A 19277-nucleotide genomic window follows, 5' to 3' on the forward strand; every position below is an offset into this window, starting at 1 on the left:
CAGTCTTGCTTCGGTCACAAAGTGAAGGAGAAGGGTTGATCTTGGGGATGGAAACGAAGAAGGTGTTGAGATCAAAATATTAAATTTTGAGGGTGTGGCTGTTTTATTACTTGTATCAGAATTTGGAACTGGCTTTGGAATGTAAGCTATCAGTTCTTTTTGTATTTTTATGAATACTTGTGTTGTTGTTAACCAAAACTCTCTTGTTGGTCGAATGGTTGAAAACCTATTTATACAAGTCATTGAGAACCCCTGATCTCGTAGGAAGTGGAGACAGTGGAGAAGTGGGGTTGTGTAAAAGCGGTTACCATCACGTTCCTATTGTGAGGGGAAACTGGTTAGCCTTACACCCGCTATTCTCTTAGTGCTATAATACGTCCGCTCTTTCCTGACACTTTCTTGTAATGGGCGCGTTGCACGTCGCACGCTGTAAACCGCCAGATCAATACCCTAATGAGCATCCCCCAGTTTGTGACATGTTTGATGTCTCGAGTGTTTCGTGGAAAAATGTGCAACAGGTTGCTGAGTGGGTCTGATGTGCAAGACCTAGTTATTCTGGCCAATCGCACGCAAGCTACGCGACATAATGGCATCGTGGCGCCTGCATAGTGGCAAAGTGGCGCCTGCTAGTGTCACAATGGCAAAGTGGCGCCTTCCAATGGCGTAGTGGCAAGGTGGCAAAGTGGTCTTAACCGAATTAGGGTTTGGAATGTCAAAGCCCTAATTAGTATGTGCGTCTATGTTGACGCGACGACCACAAGGTGTTGGCGCGGTTTGGCTTCATTCTAAATGCGTGTGGCGCATTTAGAGCGACCTGATTGGTCGATGGAAAGGGGGCCGACAAGCAGCATGGGCCAGCCTCATTCTAAATGCGTGTGGCGCATTTATAGCGACCTGATTGGTTGATGGAAAGGGGGTCGACAAGCAGCATGGGGTTGGCCTCATTCTAAATGCGTGTCACACATTTAGAGCGACCTGATTGTTCGATGAAAAGGGGGCCGACAAGCAGCATGGGGCCGGTCTCATTCTAAATGCGTGTGGCGCATTTAGAGCGACCTGATAGGTCGACGGAAAGGAGGACGGAAAGAAGCATGGGGCTGGCCTAATTCTAAATGTGTGTGGCGCATTTAGAGCGACCTAATTGGTCGATGAAAAGGGGGCCGACAAGCAGCATGGGGCCGGCCTCATTCTAAATGCGTGTGGCGCCTTTAGAGCTACCTAATTGGTCGATGAAAAGGGGGCCGACAAGCAGTATGGGGCCGGCCTCATTCTAAATGCGTGTGGAGCATTTAGAGCGACCTGATTGGTCGATGGAAAGGGGGGCCGGAAAGGGAAACAAGGAGCGTGGTCTTCCGGCTACATGTGGTGCGTGCTAGGGCGAACTGGCCAACCATGTGGCCCGGCCACGCCTCCTCTTGTTATTGCTCCTATTTTCCGCAACTCCTCTTTTATTTCTTGCTTTCTGATTTTTGGTAGGAATTTTCTCCTACTAGTCCATGAAGGATCAATTTCCTAGCCTACCTAGGTTTGGTCTCGACCAATAGGGTTCGATATATTGCACAGGGCGCAAAAAACCTAATTTTTGCAAATAGGTAAAATTAGGTTAGAAACTGAATTTCGTGAGCTGACACAAAATTAAACAATTTTCGATAAATTTTTTGTGCGTTGGCACAAGAAATCTCTTTACTAGAGAGCGGTACAACTTGCGTGTTCCTAAGTATTTTCAAGCAGATCTTAATACTGATACTTCGGGAAATTCATGCTACTCTGCAGCGAGTGAACAATAATTGTCATGTCATACAAATATTAAGAGTTCAGCTGGGGAACATAGCATAGGAAAATACTCGACCGGCTGTACATTAGTGAATAATGCAAGCGGGAGTTTAATAAAATTTATAGAATATTTGGGATTGTTCCTACATGCACCATTCTGGATAAATTTTATATACATATACTGAATCGCTCAATACATACGTAAGTAAAGAGGCTTGGGATCTCATCACTCTTAAATGACTCAACTTCTTTGCAGAACGACGGCGCATTTAAACAGAGTTTTACAATCTTAGCCCTGAACTAAAAACCACCATCAACATTAAGTCCCCTGCTTAGCACGTAACAGTGACATTGTTGCGGTGTAAGCACTAAATGGTGACAGTCAACATTAAAATTGAAAAGATAAATCAGCTAGATATTACCAGGAAAATTCTAATCGTCCTTCAGCAACGGGACCGCGCGGCCAGTGGTCTTCGTAGTAGCGTGTTTCTATCTCATCTATGGAGCATGAGTGGTATGGGCTCAGCCATCTATTCCCGTGAATGGAGTAAGAAGGAATCTTTCTTCTGGAAACACTGTTCGTATATAAAGGGTATCAACCCTTTTCCGTTTTTGTTGCTCGTCTGGCTCCATGCTTTCGTCTGCGGTAGCCGTCTCCTCTTCGTCATTATCAGCAGCTCCATCACGAGCGTGGCAATCATCGACAGTAAGGTAAGTACATCTTGTTCTCGTATTTTAACTGTGAGCGTAATATCCATGAGTAGTTGATCAAACTTGGATATTTATCTCGGTATGAATGATGTTCTTTGTTAGCAGCGACATAGCGAGCATCAATGGCAACAAAGAAATCTCCAATAGTTATAATCATCAACAAGGCGATCTAGGTGAACTCAAGGTAGTGGCTCTTTTCTCTTTTGCGCATGCTGCCAATAATACCATCAATCTTCTCCAGAATGTGTAATAAGGTTCTGTCTCCAAAAGAACGAGTATCTAACCTCTCCAGTGGGTTTCAAAATTTACCAAACTCCACTGCACTCCTGGGATGGATGGATGAAATATATGTTCGGCAACGATCATGTCAGGGCTAATCTTGGAGAATGTAGTTGCGCCGTTGATTCGTCCTTGACTTTAAGTTATTTGGTGTCTAGACCGCTGAGCCGATGTATGGAAGGCTTATTCTTGCATTTCTAATTGCGATGATGATATGTTGTGGATGCTTGTATGGTCGAAATCTTCCGGAGCCGTTGGGTGAAGTGGATGAGCTGAGAGGCGTTCCGTTGCCGACGTGCTGCTATCAAGTCTTCAAGGACTTCATTCCAAGAGACAACCTTTGAACCATCTTCTGAATCTTGGACTATTGTATCGAATGGGATGCGACGAGAAGTCCCCAGTTACATGTGAATATCTCTGCGGTGTTCTTTTGGAGTCTTTGATGCACGTGTACGGCTTCATGTTGAGAAATTTCTGCGGCTCGTGAAGCTTTGACAGTGTCGATGGAAAGGTGGCCGGTGTAGCATGGGTCCGGCCTCATTTTAAATGCGTGTGGCGCATTTAGAGCGACCTGATTGGTCGATGGAAAGGGGGCCGACAAGCAGCATGGGGACGACCTCATTCTAAATGCATGTGGCGCATTTAGAGCGACCTGATTGGTCGATGGAAAGGGGGCCAGAAAGGGCAACATGGAGCGTGGCCTTCCGTCTACAGGTGGTGCATGCTAGGGCGAACTGGCCAGACATGTGGCGCGGCCACGCCTCCTCTTGTTGTTGCTCCTATTTGCCGCATCTCCTCTTTTATTTCTTGCTTTCTGATTTTTGGTAGGACTTTGCTCCTACTAGTCCATGGCGGATTAATTTCCTAGCTTCCCTAGGTTTGATCTCGACCAATAGGGTTCGAGATATTGCGCAGGGCGTAAAAAACCTAATTTTTGCAAATGGGTAAAATTAGGTTAGAAAATTGAATTTCGTGAGCTGACACAAAATTAAACAATTTTCGATAAATTATTTGTGCGTTGGCACAAGAAATCTCTTTATCAGAGAGCGGTACAACTTGCGTGTTCCTAAGTATTTTCATGCAGATCTTAATAATGACACTTCGGGAAATTCATGCTACTCCGCTGCGAGTGAACAATAATTGTCATGTCATACCAATATTAAGAGTTCAGCTGGGGAACATAGCATAGGAAAATACTCGACCGGCTATACATTAGTGAATAATGCAAGCGGGAGTTGAATAAAATTTATAGAATATTTGGATTGTTCCTACATGCACCATTCTGGATAAATTTTATATACATATACTGAATTGCTCAATACATATGTAAGTAAAGAGGCTTGGACGCTCATCACTCTTAAATGGCTCAGCTTCTTTGCAGAACGACGGCGCATTTAAACAGAGCTTTACAATCTTAGCCCTGAACTAAAAACCACCATCAACACTAGTGTTTGTCTTGTCTAAAGGGAAAGGTCTAAGTTATTTTATGGAATAATTAGAGCCTGATAAGATAAATAAAGTTAGTTCTGATCTCTATTTGTGTCTTATCGAAATAAGCGATTATACATATTGTTAGAGCATAGCTCGGTCGAACTCACCAAGCGTTGGTATGTCAAGTTTGGTTGTCATATTTTAGTATCAAAACTCATCTAGAGTCGCTTGATTAAAATACTAGAGTCAACTTCGTTTAGGTTAGACTAAAAAGTCTAGGAATGTTGAGACATACAAGTATTACTACGAAGACCTGAAGAATGAGAAGAAATAAGGACTACAACGACGACATCATTCTTCCACTTGAGGTAAGTAATATTGACTTGAACTTGTTTCAATTCCTAACGTATCTTTCAAGTCGTGCTATATTGAAAACATAACATGTGAAGTTGTATATACTGTATATATTGTATATTATACTCTAGTAGAGAGACATGATCATAATAGTATGATCATAGTATTAAGGAACCAGACTACAAAGTACAACGCTTATCTTTTGAACTTCGTAGATATGACATAGATATAATCTTGTATATAGTTTTATGATTATGTGCATGGGTGTATGGTGAAGATTTCATCCTAGGAAACAATGTTTTACATTTTTTTAAAGGAAGTACATTCATGAACTTATTTCATGAACCAAAAGGGAAATCAATAGGTTTATTGGTCCGGCTATTCATTGCATATTCTTTGATGAAAATACGAGTTGGTAGAACCGATCTTAACTCCGGTTATGTATCTTGGTATAACCGATCACAATACCTAGACTTATGATTTGGTATGACCGATCCTAAGTAATCACCATGAGATGGTATGATTGATCCTTGTAATTGGTGTGACAGATTCTGGTAACTGGTGTGACCGATCATAAGTGGTTGTGTGATCGATCATAGTGACTGGTGTGACCGATCACAAGTAGATACCATGTATAGGTATAACCGATCCTAGTGATTGGTATAATGATCCAAATCCATGTATGTGACCTGGAAGGACCAATCATAACTAACCATTGTGACTTGGTATGACCGATCACATAGTAGTCTTGGAATTCTAGTAGATTCAATTCTAAACTTGTTTGAAAGTGTGGTAGAACCGATTCCAAGATGCAAATCCATGTAGATACGGAATAAGGATTTGCAGTGAAAAGATGTCAACATTATTTGAACATGAGCAGTAACTCTTATCATTTATTGCTCAAAGATATTCCTTGGTACTCAAGGTGATCTTGTGCCGAAATAAATTAAGTATCTAAAAATTAAGGTTTTTGGTTTTATATGCTTTAATTACCAACAATTAATGCATAGCTCTAGAGAATAAAAACTAGTAATGTGCCTTTACTAATTGGAGATTTTCTATGAGAGATTTCGGAAAATATTGGACCAACATTTATTGGAATTAGGAAAACCGAATTTGGGCATTCATTGCATATCTTGAGAATATTTTCGGTTTTAGAAATTCCTTGGTGTCCAAACATCATTGGTCTATAAATACCTAAGTTTTTATTTCTAGAAAACTATCCTAAGAGCCAGGCAAACTTCACTTTTTATTGTTTCTGGTGGAGTCGTATATTCGGAGAGGAAAGTATCCTAATTAGGTGAAATCTCTTACAACCGCTTGTTTAAAGGCTTCTGTGGGATCAAGAAGCTCTATGAATACCATTAGTGAGAAACTAGATAATTGCAATGTTATTAGTTTTCGATTTTATTTGATTTTTTTTTGGTAAGTCCAAAATTGTATTAATGAATAGCAAATATGTACAAATAGTTTAAAAGAAAAGAGGTCCTAAGACCCCAAAAACTTACAAACTACTTAAATCTGAAATAAGAAACATATGGATATTCTAAGGAATTAAGAAATAATGTCTCTCATCATAGTTCAACCCTTCCCCATTCCTAAGAAGACAACCGCTTTTTTCCATAGAATCAACTGCAAAATTGGCTTCACGATAGGTATGCACAAAATGTATCGAATCATAACTGTCTTGGATCCTTCTCCATCTTTGTATAGAAAACCAGGGTACATTTGAAGTTGTAAAGGCCATAACCGCGCCCACAGAATCAGAACGAATTAACTCTTCGGACAACCCACTTCATAGCCCATTCTAAACCAACAATTATGTCATAGAGTTCCGCCATGTAGTTATTTGTTCTTCCCAGGCTAATGCTCATTGTGCCTATAAAATTACAATCATGATCTCTCGCAACTACTCCAGCACCCGCAACTCCAGGGTTGCCTCTTGCAGCCCCATCACAACACAATAAAATTTCATCCCTATCAGGAGGCGTCCAAAAGCATTCAATTGGCTGAAAAACCTTCACCTGCATGTGTCTTACACGAAAACAATTGAGAATATCCAAATCTGTTGTAGTATTGTGCATGAAGCTCTTCAAACGGACAGAATAATCATGTACCAAGTTAAAGACACGCTGCTTGAAAAAGTGGATGCTAACTGATTTGTTTTGGATATAAGACAGGTTCCTTGTCTGCCAAAGATCAGAACGGATAACAAAGTTTGCTAACAACCACAGATCTTTGATGATTCTACTTCTACCTTTAGCTGACTTGTAGGATGTTACAATATCTAAATGACGCCGAAGGTTAAAAATACCTGAAATCCATTCCCATATTTTTGTCGCGTAAGAACATCTCCATAAAATGTGTTCTAGGGATTCCTAATCAATTTTTTGCACAAATAACACCAACTTGCAAGCTCAAATTTACACCTTCTTTTGAGCTTATCTTGAGTCGCGCAAGCTGCTCTAGCCAACTTCCAGTTCTGTGCTGCCAGTTTAGGGTGAATTGCTTTCCTCCACAAAAGGCCATACATTTCTAAGGCTGCAAACTTCTTCCTGATGAGCTACTTCGCTGAAGCGACTGAGAAAATACCATTCAGTTTTGGCATCCATACCCTGCAATCTGTCCCACCTTGCAAAACTGGCAGATTGTTGATGTCCACTCCAGCCCGGACCAGGTTCTGAGCGTGAATACCCTGCAGCTGCCAATTATTATAAACCAAGACGTCACTAAACATGACAGTGCTATCAAGTTCAGTTCACCAAGCATGTCTGCAATTCTTTCATTACCATACCAAACATCAAAATAAAGAGAAGTAGCCCTCCCATCACCAAGTAGAACCTTGGTATTTATGTCCACAATTTTATGAACAAGTCTCATGCCAGGGAGAATCGATGAGTTTACGCCATACTTCTTAATTCTGCCATCATGAGTAGTAAATTTAGACTATAAGAAACGAGCCCACTTCTTTGTAGAAGAACGTATACTCCACCAGAACTTCATGAGAAGATCTCTATTTGTAACAGCCATGCTAATAATCCCCAAGCCGCCTTCCTTCACAGGGCAACATTTTTTTTGCTAGGTCCAAATAGTTTATTAAAGCAAAAAAACGTAATTACAAGAATTACAAAATGGGAGGCTCTAGGCCTCCCCACCCCATAAACCAAAGGGGCAAAAAAAAACTCTAAAAACTCATAAAATAAGCTCCTAAACACTAAAATGTAACATAAAGAAGAAACTAGGAAAATTAAAATCTTTTGCGCCCCTTATTTCCAACTCTAAAATTCCTCTTCTTGGGAAGAAGACCATCAATTATTTGAGTTAAATCATAAGTCTCCTTATATTCGTCTTCATAATCATCATAAGTTTCATCATAATCATATTCATCTTCATCGGAAGCATAATTACCACCCGGTACAAGCTTAATAGGAGATTGAGATTTTTTCTTAGTTGACATTCTATCCATTTGCTCCTTTTTTTCCTTGAAATAATCTTTTCTAAATGATGGATCTCTAAAGAAATTAGCACACACTTCATCAATCAGAATAGTACTTGCCTCCTCTAGTTCTTCCTTAGACAAAATATTATCCATATCATAAACAATTCCCTCCAACCCTGCTTGAATATCCTTGTTATGCTCACGGCTTGGAATTTCCTCATTAGACTTTGAATTCATAGCCATGATTTTGGCAGCTTGCTTGGCTACTTTTCTATCTTGTTTCCTTGCTAGAATATCTGCATCAACTTCATCCCAATCTTTTGAACCCATACTATTTTCTGAATCACTTGATTCATCTTGTTCCTCGTCCACCATAGCCTCACTAGAATCATTAGAAAGGCCTAACTCAGATGCTAGGGAACCATACTTGTTATTCACCACTAATTCTGTTTGAAAAATCGCATCCACAAAAGGAGTTTCAAAAGATTTAAATTTAAATGGAGTACCTTTGTTTGGGGAGCTCTTACCTTTTACTTTTTTCCAATTCTCTTGAGATGACCCTGATATAGTAGCCAAGCCCTGAGAATTAGTCACGGCCTGAGTTTCAGTTTGCTTGGGCATGGATATACTCCTACTTAGGGGTGTGCAACGGACGGACGGTTGCGGATTAGGGGTCACCCGCAACCAATCCGTCAAAACTGCGGATTTGAAAAATCAAACCGTGACCGGCCCAATCACCCGCGGATCCGCGGATTGTGCGGTCCGCTTGCGGATTAACCGCGGATTAGAGATAAAAAAAAAGAGATCTGGTCCTGTCTTTGGCATGAGGCCCAACTCTCTCTGACTCGCAAGTAAGTTGTTGGAAAGGTCCTGAATAAGCAAACAATTATCTGGGCTTACTTGACATCAAAAAACAGCTCCTGAATAAGCTATTGCAATTAGCTGGGCTTAGTGACCATCACATTCAATTAGATGGGCTTAGTGGCTTATAGCTAATGGAGCAGAGTCAGATGCGGTGCGGTTGAATCCGCGGTTTTCAATATTCAACCGCACCCAAACCGCTAAAACGTGCGGATTTGAGAATCCCATCCGTGTCCGGCCCATACGTCTTGCGGTTTGGGTGAAATCCGCAATTTTGCGGACGGATACGGATCAAATCCGCGGTTCCGGTTTTTATGCTCACCCCTACTCCTACTCTTGTTCACGGATCCTGGCGTTAAAGAAGTTTCCAAAACTGAGTTTGGTGTTGGATTTGTATTCAAACCCTTAGAATTAGTCACGGCCTGAATAGTACTCGTATTTTTCTTGGAAACGGCCTCAGAATTCTCCTTGGTCACGACCTTTTTTTGCACGGACTTAGAAAATTCCAAGGGCTTGTTTTTCTCTGGCGGAACATCTTAATGAACAACATGAACTGAATTGTCTCGTGCAACAAGATCTTTTTTGGCTGCAATATTGTTTTTACATCTAATCAGTTTAATCCGTGCTTCACGATACTCATTGAAAGCTTTTTCGAGCTGCTCCTCCAACTGATTATCATCAACATTCTTTTAAACAATATCAATGTTTTGTATAGCCATAGTTGATGCTGCTTCTGTCAACAAATCCTTCCCGGACTGTAAATTATCTCTTGCAGCAGTAACATCTTCACTTACGTTATTTGCATGATCTGCATGGGCATTCTTTTTCTTTCAAACTTATTTGATTGTTTTATCTTCTTTACCATCTTTTATACTCTCAACAAAAGCTTTCTTTTCAACTTTAGAACCTCCTAAAATTTAACGAACAACAAGGCAGTTCTTAAATTTATGGCCCATAAACTTGCAATGAGTACAAAACTTGATGTTCTCCATGTCCTGAATTACAACATACTGCCAGAATTCCTTTCCATTTGCTTTCAAGCGTACTCTTTTTGGAATCATCTTAGCAAAGTCAATATCAATCAATACAGCAGCACAGTTTCCAACATCATGATCCAAAGTCTTTTGATCTATAGCAATCGGTTTCCCAATAATTTTAGCAATGGAAAGAAGAATTTTCTTTGTCCATAATTTAATGTACAAACCAAGGAAACTTACCCAAACTATATCTCGTGCAGTTTGTCTTTCCGGATCAAAGTTGGGGTAAAAATTGAAAACCCTAAGCTGTTGATTCTGTATCACCCAAGTATCACCATACCATACTCGTTCCTTGTCATCAGCTGCAGTTAACTTTATAATGAAAAACCCTTTTGTCATTGGAACTAGCTTGCATCTACCAGCACCAAAACCCCATTGTTCTTCCAAACGTTTTTGAACATCAGCAAGTTTTAATCCCTTAAAGTTCAATCTCCCAATGAGACTAAACTGAAATATATCACGACCCTTCTGAATAAGATCAATAGGCAATTCCAAAGCTGGTTCATTAAGATAGGTTGATGCCTTAGGAAGAGATAATAAATCTTAATCTGTTAACATATAGGGTTTTTTACCGTTCACCAAATCAACATAACTCACGGTTTTAGTCCCATGAGGATTTAAAGATGGAACTGTATTTTCCCCCATCCTAAATCACTAAAAGATGATCAAGGATGAAGGAAAAAACGTGAAAAGCTTGAAACCCTAAAAGAAAAAAATCGCCTCATTCACAGGGCAACAGACTTTGTCATAACCTAAAACAAATTTTCTTGCAATATCAGCATCCCCGGACCAAAGAAAGTTGTGAATAAACCTTTCCGCTTGTTGAATGAACTTTAGAGGCCACTTATAAACAGCCATGTTTTGAATGACATAACTAGCAATCACATAATTAATAAGAACGACACGATCTTCAAAAGAAAGCATTTTACCTTTCCAAATGGAAAGTTGCTTTTTAATCTTGTCAACAACATTGCTAATGTGACGATATTTCACAGCACCAGGCATAATTTGAACTCCCAAATACCTGTCCGGGAAAGTAGAGACTTCCATGCCAAGTAAATCCGTGATCGTTCTACAATAACTCAAGGTTCCACCATCATAATAAACCTTACTCTTTTGACGACAAACTGTTTGACCCGAGGCCATTTGATATTTACCCAGCAACGCAAGAAGATTGTGCAAGCTCTTCAGGTTTCCTTTGAAAAATATCATTATGTCATCAACAAAAAAGAGATGAGTAGGGGAAATACCTTTTTTCGAAAGCATTGGAGTCATTTTCTTCTCAAGAAAAAGCTTGGTAAGATTTCTACTTAGAACATCTTCAATCAACACAAAAATAAGAGGAGACAAAGGATCACCTTTCCGCAAGCCTCTATTAATCTTGAAGAAACCTTCTGGACTACCATTGAGAAGAATCGAAATACGAGCTGAGCTAAGCACCGAGTAAATCCAAGAACACCAATGTTATGAAAAACCATACCTTCGAAACACCTCTAAGACAAAAGACCAGCTAACCGTGTCAAAAGCTTGAGTAATATCCAACTTTAGACCCATATTGCCATCTTTACGCTTAGTTTTCAGATAATTCACCATCTCCGACGCCACACTGATGTTTTCATGGATATTCCTCCATTTCATAAAAGCAACCCGCTCTTCTGAGACTAGCTTATCAAGAACACTTCCAAGTCTTGTAGCTAAGATCTTAGTAAAAATTTTGAAGAAAAAATTACTAAGACCAATAGGCCGAAAATTACGATGAGTATTAGCACCCCTTACCTTGGCCAATAAAATCAAAAGACTAGAATTTATCCCATTAGGAATCATTTGGTGTTTCCAGCAATAAGTGATAGCATTGAATAGGTCATGTTGTATCACGTCCCAACAATGCCTACAAAAGCATCCAGAGAAACCGTCAGGTCCTAGAGCACTATCAGCATCAAGATCAAAGACAACGGCATTTATTTCATAAGTAGGAATCACATCCATTCTTTGACTTTCCTCAGTAGAAATAATGTCATGCTCATAATGAAATAACTGTTAATCAATTGGTAGCTCTTCCCCATTAAATTTAGACTCAAAATAAGATACCGTGTAATCTCTAATCTGGTCACAATTAGAGAGAACATTCCCATCATCATCCACCAATTACGAAATCATATTGTTGCTCCTGCGAGTTCGAATATTGGCATAAAAAAAGAAGTATTACTTGCACCCTCCTTAAGCCACTTATTTCTTGATTTTTGCTTCAACATAATGGATTGACGCATACGAATTTCTTGAAGTGTAACCGAAGCCTCCTTAGCAAAATTCAACTTAGTTATGTCTTCTGGATCCTTATCATAAATACGAAGAGCAACTTCCATAGTTAATTTAGCCTGTTTGAGTCTAGCATTAACATTACCAAAAACACGTAAATTCCACTCCTTCATGTCAGCCTTTAATCTCTTAAGTTTTTAGGGGAAAATATAAGCAGGAGAACCAGAAACAGGAGCATTCCAACTCTCAATAACCATACACATGAAATCAGTGTGAGTGAACCACATCTTTTGCACTCTAAAAGGAGCTCTCTTAGGTCTAGAATTCACAAAAGGAAAACCAATAAGAGTAGAATGGTCAGAAACTTCACGATGAAGAGCTTTACACCGCCAATTATCAAACTTCGTAAGCCAAGCCTCATTAATAAAAACTCGATACAGTTTGCAAAGAATTCTATGAACACCTGATTGACCATTAGCCCAACTGTATTTAAAACCCAAAAAATCAGCCTCAAAAAGGTTATTATCATCTAACCAATCACTGAATTCATTTATAGCTGAAGTCCTTGGTTCACAGCCCCCTTTCTTTTCATCATACCGTAAAACACAATTAAAATCTCCCATGACCAACCAGGGAGTATTATTATCCGCTGAAGAAAGTTCCTGCCATAACCTTCTTCGAGTAACTTGAAAACAACTAGCATGGATAAAGGATATAAGAACACCCTCAGTCTCAATAGTAATAGCCTGTCTACTAGAATTTACAACCGTAGGAGTAGCCATATCAATGGACCAAAAAATCCAAATATTTCCTTTAGACAAACCAACTGAATTATGAATAACTTCTTTTTTATAACCTTCAACATATAAACCTTGCAAGAAATTAAGAGTACAATGTACCTTAGGCTCAGCAAGACAGAAAACATCAGGTTTGAACTCCTTAAGTAACTCTTTCAATGTGCACCGTGACTCATCACGAGCAAAACCATTAATGTTCCAAAAAAAAACACGCATTATAAACTGGAGTTGGAGGAATTATTAATCAGCTGTGAAGAAACACCAGTATTCAAACCTGGTGGGTTTCCTCTTAAATCACCGTTTTGTAAATTGGATGTGACAATTTCCATATTTGGCAAGGATTTTGAAACTGAGTTAGTAACCCTTCTTACACTTAGAAACTTTCCATTCACCATCAGTATTTTTACCTTGACTGCCATTGTTGTTAACTCTATCACCAGAATTTTGAGACTGATTTGCATCATTCTGTTGTTGAACAAGCACATTATTTTGCTGAACAACTGGTTTTGTTTGCTTCTTGCATTCCTGATCATTATGCCCGATCATCTTGCACTTAGAGCAAAACTTAGGCTTCTTTTGAATCTCCACCGGCTGCCAGAAATCCAAACCTCCCACAATAACGTTAATTGAATCTATAGCAGTTTCTGCAAAATTAATGTCAACCAAAACTGAAGCAAAGTGTCCATATTCATATGCAAGTGTGCGCTTATCAACCACTATTGGAGTGCCCAACGATTTTGCAATGGCCAACAGAGCTTTCTCAAACCAAAACTCTGCATGTAAGCCGGGAAACTTAACCCACACGGAAGCATGCGAGGTTCTTTGTTTGTCAGGATCAAAACCAGGAAACCACTCAATTAGGTTAAGCTTTTGTTGATCAAAAAACCACGCTTCGGCATTCAAAATCTTGTCTTTATCAGCTTGATGATAAAAAAAACCCTATTCATTGGAACAAAATGAACATGACCCTGACCTAGCTGCCATTGTTGCTCTAGGTTATTCTTCACGTCCTGAAAGTTAACTCCCTTTAAATCCAGTCTCCCAATGAGACTAAATCTCCAAATATCACATCCCTCCAAATAAAAAGATTCAGGGAGAACCACTGCTGGTTTTCCTTCTTTCATCGTTGGAATGGGTAAAGTACTTAGATCAACAGATGTAACTGGAAGCTATTGTTTCCCCTTAACTTGATCGGCATATATGAGCGTTCTCAACTGAGTAGTTTGAGAACTATGACCCATCTTGAATCACCAAAGTGATGATCCAAGACAAGGCGCGGAAAAAAAATTGAAAAAAAAAAACAAAACCCTAAAATCGCCAGAGAAAAATTAGGAGAGAGAAAAAAATAAATACTCTGCCTTTGCATTTAGGTAAAAACTCACTTTTGCGAATGAGACCATCAATTCAAGTCAAAATTAGATAAATCATGACTTGTTACAAAGCTTACAATCAATGGTACAATATCTTATAAAATGATCCAAAAAATATTTCACCTCATTTTTGCAGATACAAAGCGTGTACCGCCTCCTTTGAATTTTGGTAGAAACTCACTTTTGCGAATGAGACCTTCAATTCAAGTCAAAACTAGAGAAATGATTACTTGTTACAAAGGTTACAGTCAATGGAACAGTATGTCATAAAATGATCCAAAAAATGTTTTGTCTTATTTTAGCGAATACAAATTGTATACCGCCGCCTTTTCATTTTGTGAAAAACTAGATTTTGATAATGAGACCTTCAATTCAAGAACTATAGAAATGATGGCTTGTTACAAAGCTTACAATCAATGGAACAATATCTTATAAAATGATCCAAAAATATATTTGCCTCATTTTTGCGGGTACATTTTTTTTTTACTAAGTCCAATAGTTTATTAAGCAAAAAAACGTAATTACAAGAATTACAAATAGGGGGATAAGGCCCCCCACCCCCACAAACCAAAGGGGTTAAAGATAAAATAACTTCTCTAAAAGCCAAAAAATCTCAAGAGATTCATAACTGAAAAAACATAATTAAAGAAAAAAGAAAAAAAGGTTAAACGCCTAAATTTTCTTCACTTCCTTTACCGCCATTGATTTCCAGCATACACTCCTCTCTGAAAGAGTCATGTTCAATGAAATTTTTTCTGATATTCTCATCATCAATGAGATCAAGTACCTCCACCTCTTTCTTTGTTAATTTAGTGCCACTAACACTAATATAAATCTTTGGAGTCTTCATTCTTTTTGCTTGATCTTGTATTTCTTTGAAATACTCCTTTCTAAAAGATAAATTCTTCTAAAACTTTTGTTGAATATCAAAATTTTTAATTGTACACAGAACCTCATGCTCCTCTTTAGTTAACTGAAACGAATTATTAGCACCTACCATATGCCTAGGAGATTTCCCCTGGTTGGTCTTGTGACCTAAAGTATCCAGCAAGGGAAAATTAGGGGGAGACCCAAAATAAATAATATTCTCATTGTCAGGCCCACGATTAATTTTGGGCTCACAATTAATTGTCAGATCCACAATTAATTTTGGGTACAATGACATCCATAATTATCTGAAATTATTAAAATCGTCTGCATGACGGATTTTGCATTCGCATGACGAATTATGCATCAGGGGTATCATTGGTAAAGCAACTTGGATATAACATATCTAAATATCCGTGCCTTGGAATTTTACAAATTTTATATCGTTGGAAATCTTTTTAAGAGAGCTACGCAACGGGTATAAACAAGAATATCAAATTTTTCTTTTTCACGAAAAAACCGGAAATGATCATCATTTTAGGAAAATTTTTCGAAAACTTGATACATAACCATTATGCAGCCACCAAAAAAGATGCATAACACATTCTGCAGACGCATAATGAATTATGCAACCATTTTCTCCACTGCATAACAAATTATGCATCGATAACAAGTTATGTAACCATTGTTTTGGTTTATTTTAGTGCGTACATAAAAAAATTGATGCATAATGCAGTATGCATCTATATTTACGGATGCATATCAGGTTATGCATAATTTTCTCGATGCATAAAAGATTGTGCAACAATTTTCTCAATGCATAATGCATTATGCGGCCATATTTTCGGACGCATAATAGGTTATGCATCAATTTTCACGACTGCATAACATGTTATGCAGATATTATTATTGGTGCATGACAAGTTATGCGTTCTTTGTTTTTGTTGGTTTCAATAGTAACAAAAAAGTTGCTGCATAACATGCTATGCAACCTTTTTCTGGACTGCATAACATGTTATGCAAAAAAAAATTGTAGATACATAATAGGATACGCATCAATTTGCACGACTGCATAAGAGGTAATACATATTTTCTCGACTGCATGACAGGTTATACATATATTATTGAGGAGCATGACAAGTTATGCAATATCAGTTTATACAACATTATAAACTCAAAACGATCGATGTTTCATTCAACTTTCTTTCTGGAATTGTATTTCCATCTTCGGTGCATTTGTTTGAACTTGAAAAACCAATGCTTATTGATAACAATATGTCAGGATCAACAACTGTCTCCTATTGAATGCTATTAATCTGTTGCACCAACGCCTGGCACTTACCTGATTTTTGGTTCCATACCACCTGAACTTGGAATGTAAATTAAGCTTAATGCTTTAGTTGCACGCCAGAATCAAGTGGGAAGTATTCCTTCTTCACTAGCTACTTGTAGTAACCTTGAAGCTTCAGATTTATGCACAGTTTTCTCGCTGGAAATGTTCCACCGGGACAATTTCAACCGAGTAATTTCATGGAGATTCTCTTGACTTCAAATGATAATTCTGGATCCAGACCTTTGAATTTACGGCGATTAAGAATTTTAATAACAACTTTGTGTCCATTCAGTGCATGCTCTGCAATTTTCACTTTACCAAACGAACCAATTCCTAAAGTATTCCCAAGTTTATAGTTCAGTAAAAACACATCAGCGCCATCGTTCCCTCTATTAGAACCATCCATTTTTGCCTGTCAAAACAAGACAAGTAAAAACAATTTAGGACATGCATCATAGAAACATAACAAAAAAAATCTGTATCAACTATGCAGTACACATTTGCAGTGTCTAAGTTTCGATGTGAATCTGAAATGCCCCCTCTAGCAGTAGCCGCGCTAGTCAAACAAATGAAGAGGATAACTTTCGGGAGTGGGTCTGTATCGTTCACAGCTCCATAACCTATTCGGGAGTGGAGTCATGCTGATTCATATTCTTTGCAACAATATTTTCCAACATCTGTAAGAAAAAAACACAAGTATACTGAAACTTCAACATTATTCTAGTTGTTTATGTGTTCGCCAATGATGGTTAACAACGAATCTAGTAGTAAACCAATAATTACCTGAATATATTGGTTTTTCTGCTAAAGTTGTATTCTAAGATTTTGAATAACTTGGTCTCGTCCCTGAAGTTGCATTTTATGATGCCAAAATTCAGAATGAACGTCGTAATTAGCAAGCGCTATCTGAGCACGAAAAACCTTCACAGAAAACACACAAAATCATTTGAGAGCAGCAGTTGCATATGAAGGACTTTGTAAACCCAGATATTTTTACTTAGATTTTGGTATCATGTGTCCAGATCTGCGAAACTTCTCAGATATGCTCGACACTGGATTCCCATCAAAATTCCATCAATCACTTCTCGTTTGCTAAAATCATTCGAAGCTAAAATCAAAAGTTGGTAAATAAATGAAGGCAATTCCTGTAAATCAACTTCTCTCGACCTAATTTTATCGAGAACTGTAAAATCTGAATCAATTCTCTCGACCTAATTCTCTGGATCCTAATTTTCCTCTTCGATTCTTCCATCAATTCATCACAAAATATGAATCAAACTTGAGTGATAACCAATACCCACTCTTCTTAATCGACCACAACTCATTGGGAATTCACGGAAGAGTGGAGAGGAAGAAGAAAAAGAATTGAAGATGAAGAAGAAGAAGAAAAAAGAACGAAACAGAATTTTATAAAATATGGGTTTCACAATAATTTTTTCCTAGAAAATGGGTGCCCGCTTTCAAATTTCTGCACGTGGATTTCACAGTGGAAAAGATCCGAATAATGGGTCTCCCTGTAGTTTTCACATCCAGCAACGGAGAGGAAAAAACCTCTTCTTTCCAGTTTAAATTAGGCCCATTATCTTTACCGTTTAAAATAGGCCTGTTATCCTTATTTGTAACCTTCTTACTGCCAGAACAAGAGTCCGAGCAACCTCCAGATTCCTTTGATTTTTCTAATTCCCTTTCACGTTCAGAAACCAAATTTGTTTGGTTGACCTTTCCCGTGTCTTGACTGGAATCGGAAAAAAATTCGTTGGGCTAGAATTTTTTTAGCCTTCTTAGCCAGTTTTTTTGCTTCATTTCTAGTACGAATATCTTCATCTACTTCAGTCCAAGCTTTAGCACCTATATTGTCATCCGAACCAGTTTCCTCTTCAGTTTCTTTGTGCACTTCGTTATTCAAAGCTTCACTAGTAGATTCATCAGAAAGGCCTAATTCTCTTTGAAGAACATCAAATCTATTTGAACCTACAACTATCTCAGAACTCAAAAGATCATCCAAAAGAGGTGTAGCTGTAGAAACATCTCCCTTATGAGAAGAATTTTTCCTTGGACCATCTTCCATTCTTGATTCAAAGGAACTTCGTTTGCAATAGACTCAGGGTTACCATTAGAATCCTTATTCTTGTTTTTCTCTTGCCAAACCAAATTAGTTTTCCTACTGACATGATCATTCTTCTTAGGTGCCTGGCTTTCCTTTTTCTTCCTGCAATCATTCACGTCATTCCCAATTATATTGCAATGCACACAAAAACGTGGCCGTTTGTGAATCACTACCCGCTGCAAGAACTTTTTACCTTCAATAGTAACATAACTAAAATCTGGAACTTGTTTAGCAAAAAATATATCAATTAAAATAGCAGCATAGTACCCAAAATCATGATTTAGAGTTTTTGCATCAACAACAATAGGAGTACCAAGAGTTTTACCAATAGCTAGTAAAATCTTTTCCTCCACAACTCAATAAATAACTCCGGAAAACGTAAAAAAGATGAGAGAGAGTAAGTCGTACGTCTCCTTTCACCCCCTGATCCATTCAGTCAAAACCGCCTATATCTTGGTCAAAATCACTAACAGGGGGTTAGTCCTCGAGTGATTTCGGGGGAGTTGAGTGTATTTTAAATCTCAGGGATTTTGAGAGAGTTTGAGAGAGTGTAGGGAGTTTGAGAGAGTTTTGTGTTTTTGAGTTCAGGGAGTTTGGGGGAGTGTAGGGAGTTTGAGAGAGTTTATTAGAGGGAGTTTGGGGGAGTTTGAGAGAGTTCACTC

General features: G+C 38.4%; 1 long non-coding RNA gene across 1 annotated transcript; it reads right to left on the minus strand.

Moving 5' to 3' along the window:
- Positions 1–16344: 16344 nt before the first annotated feature.
- On the minus strand, positions 16345–17882 carry LOC113334666. The gene is made up of 3 exons (XR_003352881.1): positions 17292–17882; positions 17005–17185; positions 16345–16920 (listed from the first exon to the last, which is right to left on the minus strand). It is a non-coding gene; the product is annotated as an uncharacterized LOC113334666 (long non-coding RNA).
- Between the last annotated feature and the right edge of the window lie 1395 nt (positions 17883–19277).

Source organism: Papaver somniferum, chromosome 1 (assembly GCF_003573695.1).
Source record: "Papaver somniferum cultivar HN1 chromosome 1, ASM357369v1, whole genome shotgun sequence".
In the NCBI taxonomy this organism is placed as follows: Eukaryota; Viridiplantae; Streptophyta; class Magnoliopsida; order Ranunculales; family Papaveraceae; genus Papaver; species Papaver somniferum.